Source organism: Larus michahellis, chromosome 3 (assembly GCF_964199755.1).
Source record: "Larus michahellis chromosome 3, bLarMic1.1, whole genome shotgun sequence".
In the NCBI taxonomy this organism is placed as follows: domain Eukaryota; kingdom Metazoa; phylum Chordata; class Aves; order Charadriiformes; family Laridae; genus Larus; species Larus michahellis.
The window spans coordinates 33,825,603-33,845,298 of NC_133898.1; positions in this window are offsets into that span (position 1 = coordinate 33,825,603).

Genomic DNA, 19,696 nt, shown 5'->3' on the forward strand with positions numbered 1-19,696 from the left:
CTGGGTACCTTCAGCTCCTTTTCATCTGTTTACCTATCCCAAAACTACTCTGGCTATGGGGAAGGAGGAGCAGACGTCTGTCTTCTGTAGCACTTCTGAATGGCTGCTTTACTGCAAGATGCAGAATAACAAGTCAGGTAGACAACATAAGGAGGTTTTGCACTGCCAAGAGTATAAATTGCAAGTGTTGGAACTCCTCCCTTTATGCAAAGATGGGCAGGAACCAAAATCATAAGAGCAACACGGTTTCACCCCAATATCATTAGCATGTACCTCTTCTGGCTCCACAAGATTACATTCTCCTGAATAGTGTTTGCTGTCATTAGAAAGGGGTTACTGCTGGAACCAGCTTCGACTCTTGAGAAACCCACACAATTCAAATGTAAGAGTTTGGGGTTTTTTTCAGAATTGCTGGGGAAGTTACCAGTGGCACAAGATTTTGGGGAATCGCCATTTTTCCTACAACTGAGAGCGGATCTATCAGTCCTCTCCTCCCAGGCCAGGACCATTCCTTGAGTGCCTGAAGGCCTTGACCAATAAGAGCTCGAGCTAACACTTCCCGAGGTGTCCAGTTAGGGACAGGGTCTCAGCAGGCTTCTGTGTTGACTCGTGAGAACCCAATTCATTTCTCTCCTACTCATGGCAGTTTTGCAGAGGTGTGTAGAAGTAACAAGCAGTTACTTTTGTAATGAAATGAAGTGTTTGCGATACAGAAGACACAAAAGAACAGGTCTGCCCACCAAAAACAGTCTTACAAAATAAGTTTCATAACAGAGTTGCCCTTTGTTGGTCCAGTAGAAAATAATTTTTTTGGGCACACTGTTCCACTTAACTTTCTGAGGCCAGTTGAGTTGGATGGTACTTGCCGTTATATTGGAGAAGGTGCATATAATTAAATGACAGGGAGCAAAAATAAAATATTTTTGTTTCCTTCTGACATACTGATATTTGTATGAAAGGCTTCCAGTTCAGTGCTCAGTATATTTCCACAATCTGCACATCTGTATCTGAAAGAGTAATTGGAATGAGGACATCCTGTTGTACCTAAAATAGACTGGGCTACCAAGGGGAGGTGTCATGAAATGACATTTAGTAAAAACTATTCACTCTTCCACAGCCCTGTTCCCTGCCGTGTCCTTCATGCCAGTTATTGATCAGATCTTCACTCGATGCAAAAAGCCTCTCTTTGAGCCCATGCTTTAAATGTAATAATAAATAGGTCATTGATTAACTGGAAGTATGACAGACAGCTCCTCCGGTCAGGTCCTCGTGTACTGTAAATCTTGAGGGAGGAGAGCAAGCGATAAATCAGTGATGTGAAAAGAAGTAAAGCACACAGGTTTTAGGCTTTTGGGAGGACTTCTCTCGGCAACACAGTTAGTAGCATTACCCTCAGCAAGTCGACGGCTATGCAAATTTACAGGAGATTCTTTTTGGATTTCCAAAAAAAGAAAAAGAAGAAACAAACGTGTAAGATGAAATTCACCTACCCAACTGCAGTACTTAGGGAATTTTTTTACTTTGCAGGCAACTAACTTATATGGGCCACTCCTACTCATGGTTCTTCTCATTTAGATATAATATATGTAATTAAGCACTATATAATTAAGCAGTTTTACATGCAATGGTTTCCATTGCACTGTCTTTTGGCAGCACTACCTTAAGAGTCCTTATCCCCAGGTCCAGTCCATGGCTGCCCACTCCGTCCTGGCCTCCAAGCAAAGCAGCTGTTGGCGGGAGAGCACACACATCGGCACGATCTGGGGAAGCCTCGGGGTTCCTCAGCTCCGGCAGTGCTGCGCAGGACAGTCCTGGAAGCAGTCCTGCCATCTTACGCACCTCATTGTCCCAATCTACCCATCGCCCACCAGCCGCACAAACATCCTCTTACTCTGTTCTCCCACGCCCTCGCATGGGAATGCTGCAATTTTTCTTTCCAAGGAAAAATCACAGCACGCGCAAGCCTTTCATTAGCTGGTTTGCACCGACAGTAACATCTAAGGAATGATGGTGCTTATGCCACAGAGCAAGTCCCCGTCAGACTCTCACTGGGCAAAGAACAGAGACGTGGCTTTGACGGAGCCAGAGTTAGCCTTATCCCAACTGTGCTGAGTAGCCAAGTATTGCCTCTTCCCCTGCCCCCGCTGGATTTTTTTTCCTCCAAAATCGCTCACCACGTGCCATGACTGGCATTGCTAGATGTCAAATCTGCTCATCAATCAATTCAGAGAGCAGAACAATGTTGGCTCAGCACTATGCCCTGTGACACCCAGCAGCTTTACACGCTCGTGCTTGATGCGATTTTTTCCTAAGCATGTAAAATTTGCAGTTTCTACTGCTGCCTCCTCATTGCCTCCCACTTTCCCACCCAGAAAAAGCCAGCTCAGCCACCTGCATAACTTTTTTTCAGACACCAGCACGGCCCACAGTCAGTCTACATAAACATATTGGTGTGCAAAAAGAGAAAATGAAACAACTGGCATTTATTTAGCTGTTTCTGATTTACAGCTATGCTCTACGGACCTCATCATCACCCACACATCTCTAGCCTTTCTGTCTCTCACGTCCACATCTCCAGTGCCCTGGCAGCTCCAGCCCTCCACTCTCCCTGCCTGTAGCTGCAGTAGCCTGAGCTAAGCAGCGGATACTTTCATAGGTTTAAGGGGGAAAATTATGCATGTGAATTAACTCTGGTAGCATCGACTAGTTTTAAGTCAAAGCTACGGTGTTTACTTTTTATCAGAATTACACAAATGTATGTATACGCATACATTTGACAAATATATAGAGAGAGATCTGTTAAAATACTGTCAGATTCCCCGCTGCCCTGCATTTTGTTTATTCATTGTTTTCATGCAAAAAAACTTGAAGCGATATTAAATATTGCCAAAGTATAAGGGTCACTGTCAATGAACAAGCCTACTTTGATCCTGTCCTGCTTCATTTTTACTTTTAGAAATTTTATTTGACTTTTTATCAAACAAGTAGGAAAATTAAAGGATGCTGAAAAATAACATATTTGCATGTGTGTTTAAACAGCTATTTTACAGAACAAGTGAATTAATGAAAACCTTTAGTCCAGTCTTTTTCTCCAGAGCTTGCTTCCTTCATCCCTTCTGTTCCCTCTGTCGTTCGTTCTCTCCCCCGTTTTCTTTCTTCTTTTATTTGAAACATCAACACTTGTACCTGATCTTGACATCCAATTTATCAAAGCTGGAAAATGTAGCAGTAGGTCTGCATGGCAGGGATGAATGTTTGATACTATCAGCAACTCTTAGCTGACAATTACCTAAATGCTACAGGCATGAAAGTGATGCTCTAAATTACATTAAATGAAACAGCGTACTGGAAAATGACCAAGATTACTCAGCAGTTTCATCTTAGGAAATCCTCCTGTTGCTAGAATAGAAAAAGGCTTTATTAGTCCCTGTCCAACAAGGACACAGAATACAAGGATACAAAACCACAGCATATTTCCTTAGCTGAATTCATCCACTGTCTATTTGGACAGAGAATGGTATCACAAGTACATTCGGGAATGACTTAAATCAGAAAATCAGCCCTATGTACAATTCTACAAGGGCTATATAGAATTTTAAGAATAAACATCCCAAACCCTTGGAGCATGCCCTCCTAAAGACTTGTAATGTCACCTCATTACCCAGTCACAGGGGCTGGAATTTCCTCAATCAGAGTCCTATGTGAGGTCTCAAGGGGACGGAGGTACCTAAATGCTTTTTTGGCTACCCATTCAATAGCTATGTAGCTGAAGAGAGAAGCAGCCCCAACCCCAAGATATACTAAAGACCTGGACATAAACCCATCCCACCCTTTCAGGCAGCCTGAATGAGAGTGAGCAAAGGCTGCCAGAGCACTCAGCGGCTTCTACTGCCCAGGCAGGTGAGACACTGAGCAGGGCCAGTCACTCTTTTATGTGGCCCAGGGAATTTGCTGTTAAACGCACCTGAAAGCATTTAAGGGTGGAAACAGGTAAACGTGCCTGTGGTTTTTCCCCCCTCTTGTAGGCTTACTCACTGGATTACTCACAAGGTCTTCAGCTTTCTAGGTCTGACTGAATTTTTTTTAGGTGTGAGTCTGTGAGCTTTGGTTTTGAGGTTTCTCCTGGGAGATCTTGTGGTGAAAGAAAATGAAGTTCCTGCACCTCTTTCAGGCTGTGATGACCTCTGCTGGAAGAAAGATCCTCCCTCAAAGGTATCCTAAGAATTATTGCTTGTTACATCATCTGTTGTAGCTAAGTACTAAATCATCTTTGACAAGTCCTTTGTTCTGAACCCGTTGTATGGTTACCAGAGTGGATTTCCCCTATTTATAGCAAGTTTGGAAATAAAATTCCCCCAAAACTACAGAAAATGTTAATTTCAGTAGCTGATAGAAAGCATAAGGAAATGGGGAATTTGCCTCATTTTTGGTAACTTAAATTAGTGTTCATCAACCCACTTTAATTGTAAGGAATGCTGAAGAAAGAGCAATGTATCAGAAGGCTGAGTGTTGCTTCCAGCAACGTTTGTTAATGAGTTTACTAAAATAGACACTATTTTACATTTTTGTATAAAATACAGCTTAAAATATACAAAGCATATTGAATATTGACTTTCTGTGGAAAGACTACATGCTGAGAATATATTCTGGAAAAACAAGTATGTGTATGTACGTAAGTGTATATTGCATCTATATATATCCACAACAATGAGATTTTCTGCAGAAAATGTGTTTCCACTCTCCACTGTTTGCAGTCAAAAAGCAGCAATGTCCTACAAGACTTGTCTTTGAGTAAAATATTTGAAGTAACGCTATTACTGAATAGTGTTATTGAGAGAAGATGTCTGAAGAAAATTATTTCTGATTTTCCTGGCATGTGGTTTTTGCGATATGCTAGCTATTACTAAGAGACGCGTTGCTAACTGATCTTATATACAACTTGGGTTAAGTGCTGAAATCTTTGGGCTGCGTGTGGGGAGATGGCAACCTTGAGTGCCCTGTGAATAAACAGCATTGATGTTTGGTGAACGTGGCTTTGAGTTTGTCCTTGTGGTTGCCCAAGACTGGAAGCCCAAATCCTGCCTTAAGGTACCTCTGACAGTCACAAAGCACTTCGCCCTCGGGGCTTCTTGCAAAACCTTCAAGGGGCTTGTGCTATTCTGCGAGATGTTCCTAAAGTTACCCATCCTAATGGCACTAGTTCACTCCCCAGTTCAACAAGATTCGCAAAACTGATGTTTCCTCACCCAGAACTCACAGAATTAAAAAAAAAAACAAGTTTTTACTGAGGCTACTAGCACACAGCAATACAAATGAAGGGCAATGTTAATTGCCTGAAATACTAAGTAGGTGATATAGAGACAACTTACCTGGGAAAGGAATTGGTTAGTAAACCAAAACCTAATAGTTAGGAGTCAATCCAGGAAACATCCTCCCCTTGACAATAATGAGAGAACAAATTCAGAATGCATTTGCCAAGCTATTGGGAGAGCGGGAAACAAGAGTCTGCTGCCTAAAATAAGAGGTTAAGCCATTTCTATTTACACAGATTTTAACCCATCTGATAGAACCAGGGCCTCTGTTTTGTAACTAGATTAGCTGATGTGAATCTGGCTGCATCTGTGTGGCATCACTGTAATAAGTGGGATGCAAGTGGATGACTAATCGTGGCAGTGGGTTTAGTTTCCAGCCTGGGCTGTGAGGTGGTCAGTCGGCCAAATGGCTGTGTATGTATATGCCCTTGAGCAATCCTAGTCCATTCACCAGAGCGTAAGTGCAGCCATATCACTTGCAAAATTTCCCTAATCTTTAGCAAAACTAAAGAAAAATTAAATATTAGAGCTCCCAAAATTAATGTGAGAAGGAGCGGAAAATACATTTCCTACATAGCTGTACAAATTGGGGTATGCTGGGTAATTATATATTGTGAATGGAATGACAGGCTGGAAGAAAATGAAATATGTTTTGGAGGAAAATTAAATATTTAGTAAACAATTTAACTTTTCCATGGAAATTAAGAGAAGTGGAAGAGGAGAAAGCAGGAATAGTTTCAGCCTTAGGCTCACCCACTTTGTGTTCAGAGTCTTTCAATAAGATGCCACAATTAAAAAGTCCTTCAGAACAAAACTGACACTAGTTTGCTTATTACACAGTTGGTGATGTCAGATGAATAACTTCATTTGTCATAGCATCTTATTACCCACTTGAAATTCTGAGTGATGGAAACAATTGAAACTGGAAGAGAGAAAAAGAAACTCCTCATGTTTCAATCAAGTAATCAGAAATCCACCTGAAAAGCAGATGTTGCTCAGTTGCTTGTCAGTGTAACGCAACTATGTAAATGATTTCATTTACAACCCAAGGCTTTCCTAACAGCTTTTAATATTTGTGTTAGTTTTGCTTAATGAAAACATGAAAATAGAGCGATTTCTTTTTTTTCTTCTTTTAGTGTCACATGTTGAGCTGAGAACACCTACAATATTTAAGGAAAGTTGGGGCTGTCATTAATGTCATCGAGACAAAAAGCAGGAGGATGGCATTATTTTGTTACTGTGAAATGTTACTAAATGTACCTTGCGGATTCATATAACCGTAGGATGGTATGTCTGCTGATGACTCATGCTGACTCACTCACCGAGCCAGAATTTACTGAGCTGCCTTCTATGCCCACACACAGTGATATGATTTCCAGTCTGAGTGAATTCTTTAAAATTTAATTTAGTAGGCTTTAACTACAGGGACAGATGCACTTCTTCAATGGTTGCCTTTATTTGTATTTATGTCTTATTAAATGTGTGTTCAGATTATATTTCGCAGAATCCTTTGAAATAAAATTTTAAAATAATGTGGATAAGTGCAACTGTATTTTCCAGTTACAAAGGTCTGTCTGGAACACTGCAGGTATACAGAAGCAGTGATAATTTACTGATGCCAGGGGCCTAAAGGCCTAATATGTAATCACTGCCTTTTTGCTACTGCTTTAGCACCAGTGCACGTGGGCCTCAACTGCAATAAGTCCCTAGGCTTAGGCAATGAATAATTAATAAAAAGACAAACTGACCTAATTCTGGTTTTATTTTTAAGACTGAAAATCTTATATTACCCCACTGAAGCCAATAGAACTAAATGGTATAAAATGAGGTGTGAAAGCAATTCTTTAAACGCTCCTACAAATATCTTCAGACTGATCTTGCTTTTTCTGAAATAAATAGGAATTGTATGGCAGACTTTAATAGGAACGTGATCAGTCCAGTTATTTGTCTTTCTCCAAGTTCTGGTCAAAATCTGATGTGATATAGCAGCCTGAAAAGTAATTCTCGTTGTTACAGTGCGAGCTGTAGTGACTGAAGAGACAAGGGCCAGTGAGATTCTCTCTTGGAACCAAACAAATGCTTCTCTTCGATCTTGTACTCCAGGATACAGGCTCATATATTTGTTAAATCAGGATTTATGATAGTCTCATCCTCACTCCAGGATTCTTTCCCCTCCGCCCGAAGACTTAGGGAGAGAAAAACATATTTTGCTTGGACTACTGCATGATTTGCTTTTTAAACTCTTCTGACAAATGACTAATGAATGTTAAAGCGACACAAAATGAGATGCATGTATCTTCCCCCAAAAGAAACACGATCAAATGCTTCAGTAAATTGATCGAGGTCTCCAGACTTTTTTCCACCTTTCAGATATTCTGAAAGAACAGTTGATGCCCCCGAGCCACATACCGTTCCCTCTTTCTCTGGGAATTTATGCCATTTCTCAAAAGTATGTCAGCTTTGACAGTGTTTTGGGGCTGTGTGTTTTACTTCTCTTGCTCCTGCAGTCAGTCAGGCATGATTCCTAATCTGCATGAGTTCGTCTATGATTCTGTCTTCTCATCTCTGGGATTCACTAAATTGCCCTGTCCTCTAAATCTGAAAGTGCTGGATGAGTGGACATTTCATCCCCTGTGGTTTCTACTTCACTGACTTCCTTGTACTTTGGGTGTACAGTCCTTTGTTTCGCTTTTGGAAAACAAAAATCCCAGACTTTAAGTCTTTAGTCACACCTTCCTGCCTGCATCGTTGTTCACAAAGGGCTTTCTTGTAATTCTATCACTAGAATTCAGAAGTTGTTGGTTTTGTGGTTTGAGTTAAATGTGCCTGAAAATAGAGTATAACTTCTTCTTTTTGTTACTTCAACCCTCAGCGGTCACTAAGATTCTGTATGTAATGGGGCATGATACAAGGAGAACCACACAGCTGTATGACAAGGTTTAAATGAAGTTGAAATACATGTTTCTACCTCAGTCCCCGTATGTTCCGCCTATTAACGTTCCTTCTCTTGCTATTGCGCTGCCAGTCACAGTTTACGTTTTGTCTGAGACCATCCATGATTTCTATCAAACAGGCATGCACAAAGGACTCCGCTCTGTTGAACTCCTGTCAGATGCTCTGTAGTAGAGGTGCCCACTTTTGAGATGCTACGCCTTTCTCTAGTGACAGGAGAGGGCCATATACTGCAGTCCATGCTCGGCTGCAGGATGTAGCAATTTCCTGAAAGTGCCATAATTACCGAATATATACAACAGGTTGCTTGCAGCAAGTCTCCCATGCTGAAGAGATGAGTCCCCAAGAAACAGAGCAGCTGAGAGTAGATTAGTATCACCAAGTAATTCAGACGGCTCCATGTTGGTCTCCTCCTTTCCAAGCAGCGCCACAGACCTGTGAGGAGAAAAGAGTGATTACTGGATTAATTGTTCTGACAGTAGCTCATTTCTAAAAGCCCTCTTTCTCAAGGGGCTGTGGTCCTTCCCGTTCTTTTATTGCTGGGCAGGAAAAGGGCCCCTGGAAGCAATGGTGGTAAGAAGTAGGCTACTGCCACTACCAGAGCAAGTCATCTTGCCTACAGCCTATTCCAGAGGGCCACAGACTGAATAAATAAACCTGGAAGTCACAGCCACTGGAGACTGAATGCCCCTGCTCTTTTTGACATCTCTGCAAATACTGTATCCTCCTTTGTTTTACTCATGACTTGCAAAAAAATATAATGACAATGTAATAGCAACGTGCTAGTAATGGAAAAAAGTAACATTTTTTTTTTGAGTGAAAATTCCCAAGCCCTGTCTAGCAATGCAAATAAGCAGTTTATGGTGTTTCAGCTAACACTGACCTACCTTAGATAAACAGACATCATTGCAAAGCCTGTATCCAAAGGTCCCCCTCTAGCTGAGTAAACTGGCACTGAGGTTTTCTGTATCTCTATAGCTTATACACTGCTGGCATGCAGTTTTAAGTATCCTACTACAATATGGCAGTGCCAGCAGTGTGTTTGTCAGTGTTCACTATGTACTTACCTTTGCACTTATAACGCTTCACCTGCAGAGCCTCTCTTTTATATATATATATATATATATATAATTTTTTTCCCCAAGACGTTATGAAAAAGCTGAGCTTGTTACCATTGGAGAGCTTTGCACAGTAGTGCTCTCCACTGTGTTGTCATTCTTTCTTTTCCAGCTTTTGGAATTTTGCTGTTCTTACACCCTTTTGCAACGGAATGTAATATTTACATTTCTTGAATCTTTTTCTAGATGTTAAGATACTCACTTGGCTTATCCTGGTAGTCATACACTCTGCAGTTCCCTACGGCACTCTCGATTGACTGTTTTGGAGTTCCACTTATTCTTCTGCCTCACCCCTCTTTCCCTGCGATACGTTGCATCCTCACTAGTGCTAGAGCACTCCGTAACCTCCAAAAGATTTAATCTCAGTTGGGCACCTGCAATTGCACAATCTCATGTGTTGAATAAATGCCCCACTGGAAAGACTTCTCCCCATAGTGTAACACTGACTCTTGCTATTTGTTAAGAAATGCCTTGGTTTCTCAAATTTCTCCCAGGTTGTGGCTATCCTAAAGGTATATGTGCCAGCTCATTTATTTGGACTTGATGCTTCTTTAGAAATAATGTGCCTTGTGCCTGACACAGTTATTTGAAATCAGCATTACTACCAGGCAGAGCTAAAAAAGGCAAAAAAGATTATACTAGCAAAGCAAGGGTTAAGTTTCTGGTTACAAAATGGAAACAATCTTCAACACACAAACAAAAAGCACAGAAACAAGAAAACCCAATTTCAATATGTACCTTGTTCTGGCAGTCACTCACAGCTTGCCTCTGGGAGCCAAGGAGCCAGTACAACCGCACATCAGGGTGTATTTCTCGGTTAGGTTTTTGTCTGCCTCTGCCCAAAGTGTGAGGAACTTCTCTACTGCAAGGGAGGGTAAACCTCAGAATGTTTTGTTGGCCCACCTCCCTCCCCTGGCTCCCTTCAATTTAGAGAAAATTCTAATGTATTGTGTAGTAGCTTTGATCAACCTGAGCTATTTAGATGAATGCAAATGAAATCTGTTTACTCTTGTCTCAAACTGAATTGTCTCTGATACGCAGTGATCCTTTGGCACACTGATTTCCAAACTTAGATTTACCTTCCTGCTTAGAAAATCAGTTGAATTATAATTTGATTCGGGTCTCCATTTCCCAGACCGCGTAACTTCTATTATGAACATATTTTTTTTGCATGGCTTTTTAAGATTTTATAAATTACATATAATAAAACTATCATCAAGCTGCACATCAGACCCTAACCTTGCAGCTTGTGAAAAATGGATTACTTTATTCATACGGTTCACACATGAGATGTCACTAATAATGATGATCATTTTAGGATTTGGAGCATTTTCTCAAATAATTTTCAGTCCTCTTCCTTCCTCACTTTATCATATCAGAGTCTTTACAACTATCATGGTAACTTCCAACACTAATTCCCTTAGCCATAGTTAATTATAGATATCCCTGCAGTTTCTCTGAGTTATTTATTCCAGAGTTTCTTGATAGTGAGCAGGGTAATCAGAGGTCTTCTGGGGGCCCTTTCACTTTCAGAAATATTGCTTTTAAAATGTCAAGTCCTATCACCAAGATTTTGTTGGTTTTGTTTCATTTTTTTTTTACTGCAGAGTGTAAAATTTCTGAAACTCCTCATTTCTCCGAAGCTGAATATTCACATTTAAAAGGCGATGTCCTCTTGTCACTAGCTTTAGATTATCTTCAAAATTAGAGAATCTTTTCTAATAATCTGAAATACACTTGTTTAGCTGGGTAACAAGTAGCCTCTTAAAAAGGTATGCTCTACACATTTCACTGACTTAGTAGTTCTCCTGTTGGCAAAAAGGACCTTTGCAAAAACGCTTATTTTAACTGGCAGCCCTTCGGCGGAGCATGGGAACAGAGTTCATAACATTCATTCTGCAGAGAGGCAACACGCCCGTTCTTATTTTATACTTTCTCTTTGATAACTGCAACTACTAATTTATTTCTGTTTCAAAAACACCACTAGATTTTATTTTTCCTTTGAGGAGGGGGATCAACCCCCTGCTGCTTACCTGGCTCGTATTCTTACCAAGATTAGTGGCACTCTGGCTCGAGCAGAAGAGCTGAACCCAAAGGCTGTGATCACGACACTAGTTTCCCTTTGCTGAAACAGGAGGGAGTCAGAGCGCTCGGCACCTCGAAGGAAGTACACAGCACACTTAATGTTGACACTATTATTATGGTTGGCATATTTTGATCATCTCATTTTTTCTCTTTGATACTGATGTACAGTAAAGTGCGAACATTATCTTTAAGCTGCAATGTGATCTTACTGAGCTTTAAGTGCAGTGAAGGGCAGTGTCTTTTTCTCCTCGGCAACAACACGAACAGCAGGAGCTCTGGAAATTGTAGTGGCAACAGCAGCTTCTGTTGTGACAGTTCGCTTGGAGGTCACCATGGTGAGAATGTATCTGAGTGGGGTTGGTTGGTTTTTTTTTGTTTTTTTTTTTTTTTCTGCCTAGACACTAATATAATTTCTAGAAGCCAGAAGAATAGCTTCTATAAATTAATACCCTTGTCATGAATAATCTCCATGTGGATATGCTAGTAAGAAATACACACGTTTTCTTTTTTTAGGAAGGATTTAATAACTAGACTAAGAGGGATTTATCAACACCTTCAAAACTAAATACAGCATATTTACCTTAAAACAGTTGTTCTATCTGTTGGTATATAATTGGAAAAAAACACCCCAGTGTTAATTGAAAAAAACCTTAATAAATAACAATATGAAACCTGGCCTGCATTCTGCTTTGCTTTTCTTTGTGGACGTTCATTACATGCTTATATGTTTTAACACTAAATATGTTAATTTTTGAATTGTGGATACTGCAAGACAATGTAGGGGATGTACTTGGATTTAGCATGCAAAAGGCTAAGCTGTTTGTTAGAGCTCAAAATTTAAGTGGCTGCAATGTGACAAAGTGTCTGACATGGGCCACTTAGACTGTCGGGGATAGCACCTGTCAAACCACCCTACAGAAATGCAGAAAAGGAAGAATTAACTCCTTTGTAACAACTTAGTGAGGGACTCCATTTGGAGACAGTGTTATCCCTCTTGCCAATCACACTTATTAGCTTTACCTCCCAGCAAGCTGGCGTGCAGCCTGTTGATCTTACCGCATGGGTTTGCTATTGGCGACTCTCTTTAACTGACTCACCACTATTAGTGTTTCCATTAGCAAGTTCACAACCAGTCACGTCTGCAGCTCTGGCCTGCTGGGCCACTTCTGGAGTTCTCCACCACTGGGATGGATACCATAGAGCACCCTTCCCTTGCTGTGGGGTTACTTTTCTTGGTTGGTTTGATTTCTTGCCACCTTTCCTTTCTACTTAAACCAGTATTCATCAGTTACATGCATCTGTAAATTACTCAATAGCCCCTGCTGCAGTTCAGTTCTTCAGGAAAAGGTTCAGTGACCTACTGGACACACATGAAGCTTCTGTCAGAAGACAACATTTTTCTGTCTCAGTCTTTAAAAAATAAAAAACTAAAAATCTTCTCAAGACATGTTTTGCTCATCATTAATGTTTCAAGCATGCATTAGGGCAACCCTTCACACTGTGCGCAGTTTGGTTGCTGGTGTTTTTCCCCTCAGAAGGATGATGAGTCACATCCATTCCAGTTTAACAGCTCAGCTGATCTGAACAGACTGCCCTCACCAGAAACATCCTCGAATAATACAAACCACTTGCAGAGATCAAATTGCTTCTGCCAGATACATTGCCCCGTTCTAGGCAGCTTCTCTTACCCAGGGGTAGATGAGAACAGCGCGTGTTACAAGACCGATCTCTCATTGGGGCTCTCAAGCTGTTGTTCTCCCTCAACAATGGGGAGAAAGAGATGATTGTGAATGGAAATGTGGGAAAGTATTTTTAAAGTGTCGCTGATTTTGTGAAGCAACCTTTGCCACTCTCCCAGGCAATTACTTCTCATAGTCACAGTAAGGAAGGGTAAAATAGTGAATTAATAGTAATGATGATATGAATTAGGAAAATACCACAAAGATTAAGTAGGAAGCTGTTAACTCGTTGTCATTAGATTACTGTTAAGAGACATACTTAGGAGAGAAACGTAAGCGGGCAGGAAAAGGTAGCAATGGAATTGCATCGACAGTCATATATCTCAGTTAATAGCTGCATATTTCAATGATAATCTCTTCAGATTTATTTTTTTCTTTTTGAATCTCATGCTTATTTTTGAATTTTCACTAGAGTGGTCTGTACTATATAACATTGTATCTATACAGTGTTTGAAAGATGTTTGAAAATTGAGAGGATGTTGTTACTGGAAGTCATCTATCTTATGGAGCCTAAAAGCAAGCTTGCTCGCCAAACTTGATTGGCTTCTTCAATAACATAAGCTTAAAAGATAAGAACTTAAGTACTTTACACTTGATTATGCTTAAGCTTTTGAACTCTCTTAAAGCATTTTAAGCTCTCTTAAAGCATTTTAAGCTCTCTTAAAATACTTCAGTCAACAGGTAGAAAAAGTAATCTGAAGTCCAGATAGTCAGTGAAGAACAAGCCAGGGCAGTAATAATGATGAAGACGCAGTAGGGATGAGAGTAGTCTAAGCAAAAATTGGTATTCTAACATCAAAGTAAAACGTTTACAAAGATTTTCCACCGCAAAAGGAAACATCTCAGCAAGAAATTAACAAAACTAACACTTCTAATCTATCTAGCATGCTACCTACAATACTGCACTGAGTTCTGAGCCTCCCAGTAGTACAGAGGAAAAGTGTGAAGGTATGCTCATAAGTGACTGGGTTACCAAGGCAAATAATTGCTTATTAGCTAGGATGCTGTACCAGTGTAGAGTTCCTTAAACTAACACATTTTACTTCAGCAGCTGGATGAGTTGGGAGCACGCACACAGGCAGTTATTACAGCTTGTCTGTGGAGTAGTAACTTATTAAGCCATGCCAAATCATGGCTTAATTACAAACTGGCTTGACAGCTTGTGGCTGGCTGTCCCTACCCAATTTAACAACACGAACAAAGCTCAAATGAAGGCAACAGAAATCATCATGGCACATCAACCTCTTGAGTTTGTTACATCTCAAAGCTCGTGGCTTTCAGATGTGCAGCTCGTGGCTGCCTGTGTGGAGCTCCCAATAAGCAGTTCCACACTGCCAATTAAGCGCCTGTGCAAAGGCACTTAACCTGTTGCCCAGCCATGCTTAAGATTGCATTTGTCATTCTAACGATGACACTGAATGGCATTTCATACCATGCTGTGATAAACTAGAATACTGTCTTTCTTCATCATCTTTTTGAAGTGACAAGCTCCCAGCTGCCAGAGGAAATTTCTGATATTAATCCCAAAAAGTCTTGCTTTTATACTCTTGAAGATAACTGCATTTCTATTTCTCTGTCAGTTTGTGTATAGTTTCCTAGTTCTCCTTACCGTTGGTACCTCCAAGCACTGGGTCATTTACAAATTTCTTTCCTACCACTTTCTTGTGTCAGTGTTAGTAAGGAAAATATCTAAAAGGTTTAAGCCCAAAACTGATCTTTGGTGGGAGGCAGGCGCTGGGAAGAAAAGAGATCAACCTGGGAGAACTTTGTAGAGTGGAGTTGATGGTTGGACTCAATGGTCCCAAGGGTCTTTTCCAACCTAAATGATTCTATGATTCTATGATTTACTCCGATACTTCACCTCTGATCATTTGATTTTGCTTTATCCTCTATGGATAGACCATCACCTCCACTAGTTTCTGGTACTGTTCTGCTAATTCCTATCATCTCCTTTATCTAAAAGTTGAATGATATTATCAAAGAAAGATATTGGGTTAATATGGCAAGGTCCACCTTTTGTAAACAAATATCACTCTTTCTCATTTCCTGTTATAGTTACTTTAGAAAGCTTACCATGAGACAAGTGATTTCATTTGACGCTGTTGTCTGACTTCTGGAATGGGCATTATCTGTTTTTTCTCCCCAGAGGCTGTAGACTGTGTTTTATTCTCATGTTATACGTGATACTAGCAATTTTCCTTTCCCTCCTAGTTATTAGCCATCCTGCCCTCTAACCCATGTTCAACATTATCATCTTTACTGAAAACTGAGACAAAATACACACTTAGTTTTAGAATAGGATGTAGGCTATCTCTAAACCCCACTTCTTCCTCACTGGAAAGCAACATCACTTCTTTCTTACAATATTATGTCACAGCTGGATAACATGTTGCTCATTTTCCAGATATCATATGCAAGGTCTACATTAAACTGATTTTCCAGCTAAATTCTCCCTTCATTCTCACGTTTATTGATGTTTGAGATCTTTTCTGAAATAGAACTTTTTTTCTGTTTTGTTATATGATCTCTGGTTATACTTCTGACCTCTCTCTTGATGCCACTCTTCTTCCACGTATGCCTTGAAGCCTCTACCTGTTAACTTTTTTGCCTTGTGTGAGATACAGAATTCCAATGGAATTAGCAATTTTGGTTTTACCATACCTAAGGCTTCTTCCACATTCAAATTTTTATTTTTATTATACTAGCTGATTTTATTGCCGGGTCCCCTCATTTATCACAGTTTGCCTTTCTGAAATTTAGAATGTTCTACTTTTTTTCACCACTACCTTTCATCACACAACTTGTGATCGCCTACTCCAGGGTTATTATCTACAGTCAGGCCTTCAAAGGCATTTTCTTGAACCATCCACAAGCTTTACTTCTCACAGGCTCAATGACAGTTTGGAGGAGGAATTCATTGACTACCACAGTCCAGAGTGCCTGGCCCCCACTATGAGTAGCATGTATTCCCCAAACTATTAACTGGGAACTTGAAATCTCACCGACTGGTTCTTTGTATCCAAGCCATACCATCTCTTTAATAATATGGAGCTTCCTAGTTACCTCCAAAACTTCCACCCAGGGGTCTGTAACGATCTCACAGCCCTCTCCTCTCAATATGCTCTGTAACTATCTCTTCCAAAAATAATTTGGACCTAAATTATGAGCTGTTTTATTCACCGTGTTTTATTTGCAGAACATTGCCTCCTTAACATAGAATGTTACTACCCATCTTTATTTTTACTTCTCTGTTTCCTCAACAGCAAATCCCCTCTAATCCACGTGCTCCAGTTAGAAACTCTACGAGTTTTATCACGAGGGTTGTGTCCTGAACTGTTTTGTGAAATTCCTCCACTTTTTTCCCAAAATGCTGGAAATCGTATATCCACTTTTCAGTTATTTCATTTTGACACAGTAACATTACTTGGGTTTTGCCTTTGTCTGTATCTGTGCCTTTTTCCTTGCCACCCATCCCACGTTCTTCCTATTCCCTATTGCTGCATTAGCATTTAATCTTCCTCTTGCTGAGCAAAACCAAGGTAAAGTATTTCATGAATCTTTCCAAATTTGCTCTACTCGTTTCTTAATGTGAAGATGAGCTTATTATCTGTGGTGATCTCCTTCCTTTCTTCACAGATGGTGTAATCGAGAAGGAGTACGCAGGGAAGTGGTGAAGAACTTAACTACTGTTGTTTAGTGAATTAATTTCCATGGGAAGTTACTTAGCTGAAAATGAAAGGGCTTGTTTGCTTTGCAGATAAAAAATATTCATGTACCATGAATACTCTCAGTGTCTGAGAATGCTTTCTTGTGAAACTAGAGCAGTTGCCACTTGTGGTCAAACCAGTGTAAAGGCCAGTTAAAACACTAGATAGATACATGCTTCAGACGAAAAGCTAACTATTTCAAAAACAAAGGTAAAAGTTGAGATAATGATGAGAAAACGCTGTCAGATGGAGTAACTTCCCAAAGTTACTGATATTTTGTCAAGACCTGTTTTACAGTTCATTCATTTGAACTTGAAATAGATTTAATTATTGAGATTCATGAACAGCTATTCCTAAAAGGATACGCTCACAAATAACAATAGAACACACACAAAAAAGAGAATTTAAAAAACTCTATATGGTAAGAACTCACTGTCATTCCTCTCAAGTGCCATGTCAAATAAAGTTGCTTGCAAATTACCTGTATCCTATACAACCTATTTCCCACTTGTTGGTTAACATTTCTATAGTTCATAGTTATTTTCTTCACCACAAAGAATCGGATGGATGTTGCATGTATTAAAAAATGCACACACTTTCAGGCATGCACACATTACTGTCGATCCAACACACATGTATTCTCACAAACAAATATCCTGCTTTAGTAATCTTACACGAAGCTCAACTGGGGCCAGCCACGAAAAGGCACAAAATCCCTAGATTAGCCATTAACTCCACATTGCCACATACAACCATTATTTCACCTACTTATTACTTCACCCACCGCCCCTGCTGCATGTCACTGTGCTACTCGCCTCTTGCCACACACACCTCTTGAGCAACGCCAGCGTTTAGTTTTAGCCCACATAAACCAGCCAGATATGCACATTTTCTAGGGATTAGGAATGTGCTGTTTACGCTGAGTTAAGGACTCATGTGCATGGTGTGGATTTTTAGTTTAACATTTAAGCAGGTTGCATTTGAGAAGCAATAGGGGATATGATTTATTACATTACAGATAACGTAGGGTAATATTTATTTTTTTGGGAAGTCAATTCTATAAAGGTTGTTCTGGCAGTGAGGTGATATGATAAGGAACTTTTGGGCTTTTTTTCTCAATTTGTTATAAAATGATATATGCAGTTAGAGCTGAAGGTGAAATGAAGGGGATAAGAACAAAAGCGTCAAACCTAGAAGCAAGGAGAAAGGCAGGGTCAGAAGGTTTGAATGATAAGACTAACTCGTGATTTCCTTTGGAATTTCTGTACATTTTTGTTTTAGTAGTCACTGTGGGAAGAATGGCTGCTACAGCAAATTAGATGGAGGAGTCAGTAGCAGCTGAGTATACTTTGGTCATACTGAGCAGTATTATCTAACGCTACCTATGGTATCTCTCTGGCAGGTAGCCAAGACGCAAAGTAGAGGGTGTAAACTGAGACCTGATAAAATTACAGCCGAGTTCTGTACCTGCTGAAATCTGTGCCAGATTTACCATTGCTTTAAAGAGTGACAGGCTCTCAGATAATTCCTGGTGAATCACTTGAAATAAAAACCATTTCAAAAGTCCAAGAAGCATCTAGGCTGAATGAATTTTACATTCGTAAACCCAAAGATATAGCAATTTTTAGCCATATTTGTCATCGCTTTAATAATACATGAATTGTGTTTAAATGATTATGAGATATAAGCCTGAGGAAAGGAAAAAAAAAATCACTAGCTAGATATATAAAAGTATCTTGAGTCCCAGATCATATGGACGCTGCAAAGTTAACTAGGTTGATTGGCAGCTGGGTCTGGGCACTCAAATTAGCTTGTCTATGAGTAAGTTTTTTACGACAGACGGCTAACTGCAGCCTCAGTGTTCTGGCCGTTTCTGGACTTGCTCATGAGTGCCTGTGCCGAGGCAATCTAGGTTTCATTCTCAATCAACTCTATCAACTCGTAGAGAGCTGTGGGAAGCAGTACCGTCACGCTAGAGTGACCTTTCCCATCTTCTCGTCGCAGAGCAGATGCGCTTGAACCCAGGGAAAGCAAAGCTTCACCTCATCGAGCTGCAGTTGCATCAGTCACCCGAGCTCAAAGTGCCTCCAGTGCTCTGTGCTAGGATGTTCTAATATGAGTGGTGGTGCTGGTGATCTTAAAGCTAAAAGCTGCATAGTATTTTCTGTACTGTGGGCATAAATAATCCCACAGTGTACCTATGCGGAAGACTGGGAGAGAATGCCAACTCCAGAAGGGAAAGCTCCCATCCTTTTCAGGGCCAGCTCCTTTCCAAACACTCCGGAAAAGACAGATGGATAAATAAAAATGCTACACAAACTGTGTTTTGACCTGTCATCTCACGTCCCGCATACGACAAGTCCTCATGTATATAGTGCACGTGGACGAAACACCTCAATGTAAGGGGACGAGAGCACCAGTAGACTGTTGCGTGGGAATTCGTATGCCATTTGTAGGGACGGTACGTTAAACTTCAGGCACTTGGGACCATAAGGCAAGGATGTTGCTTCTATGCCGTTCAGAGACGATCGTGTCAAAGCAGAGCTGCCGTCCAGGGCTGCGGAGAGAGGCATGAGTTGAGGTTCAGAGGGATGAACCCCAGCTGGCTTCAGCCAGCCCGTTGATTGAGAAAGAGGAACATAACAAGGGATTATGAGGCACCAGGCCAATTTTCCCGCTCCTTCCTGAATAAATACTTTTGGTTTGGGGTAAGAAAGCAGTTAAATGGTGGGCAGCCCGCGCAGGGGGTTAATTACGGCCTCTCACGGGGGGGCTCTGGCTGC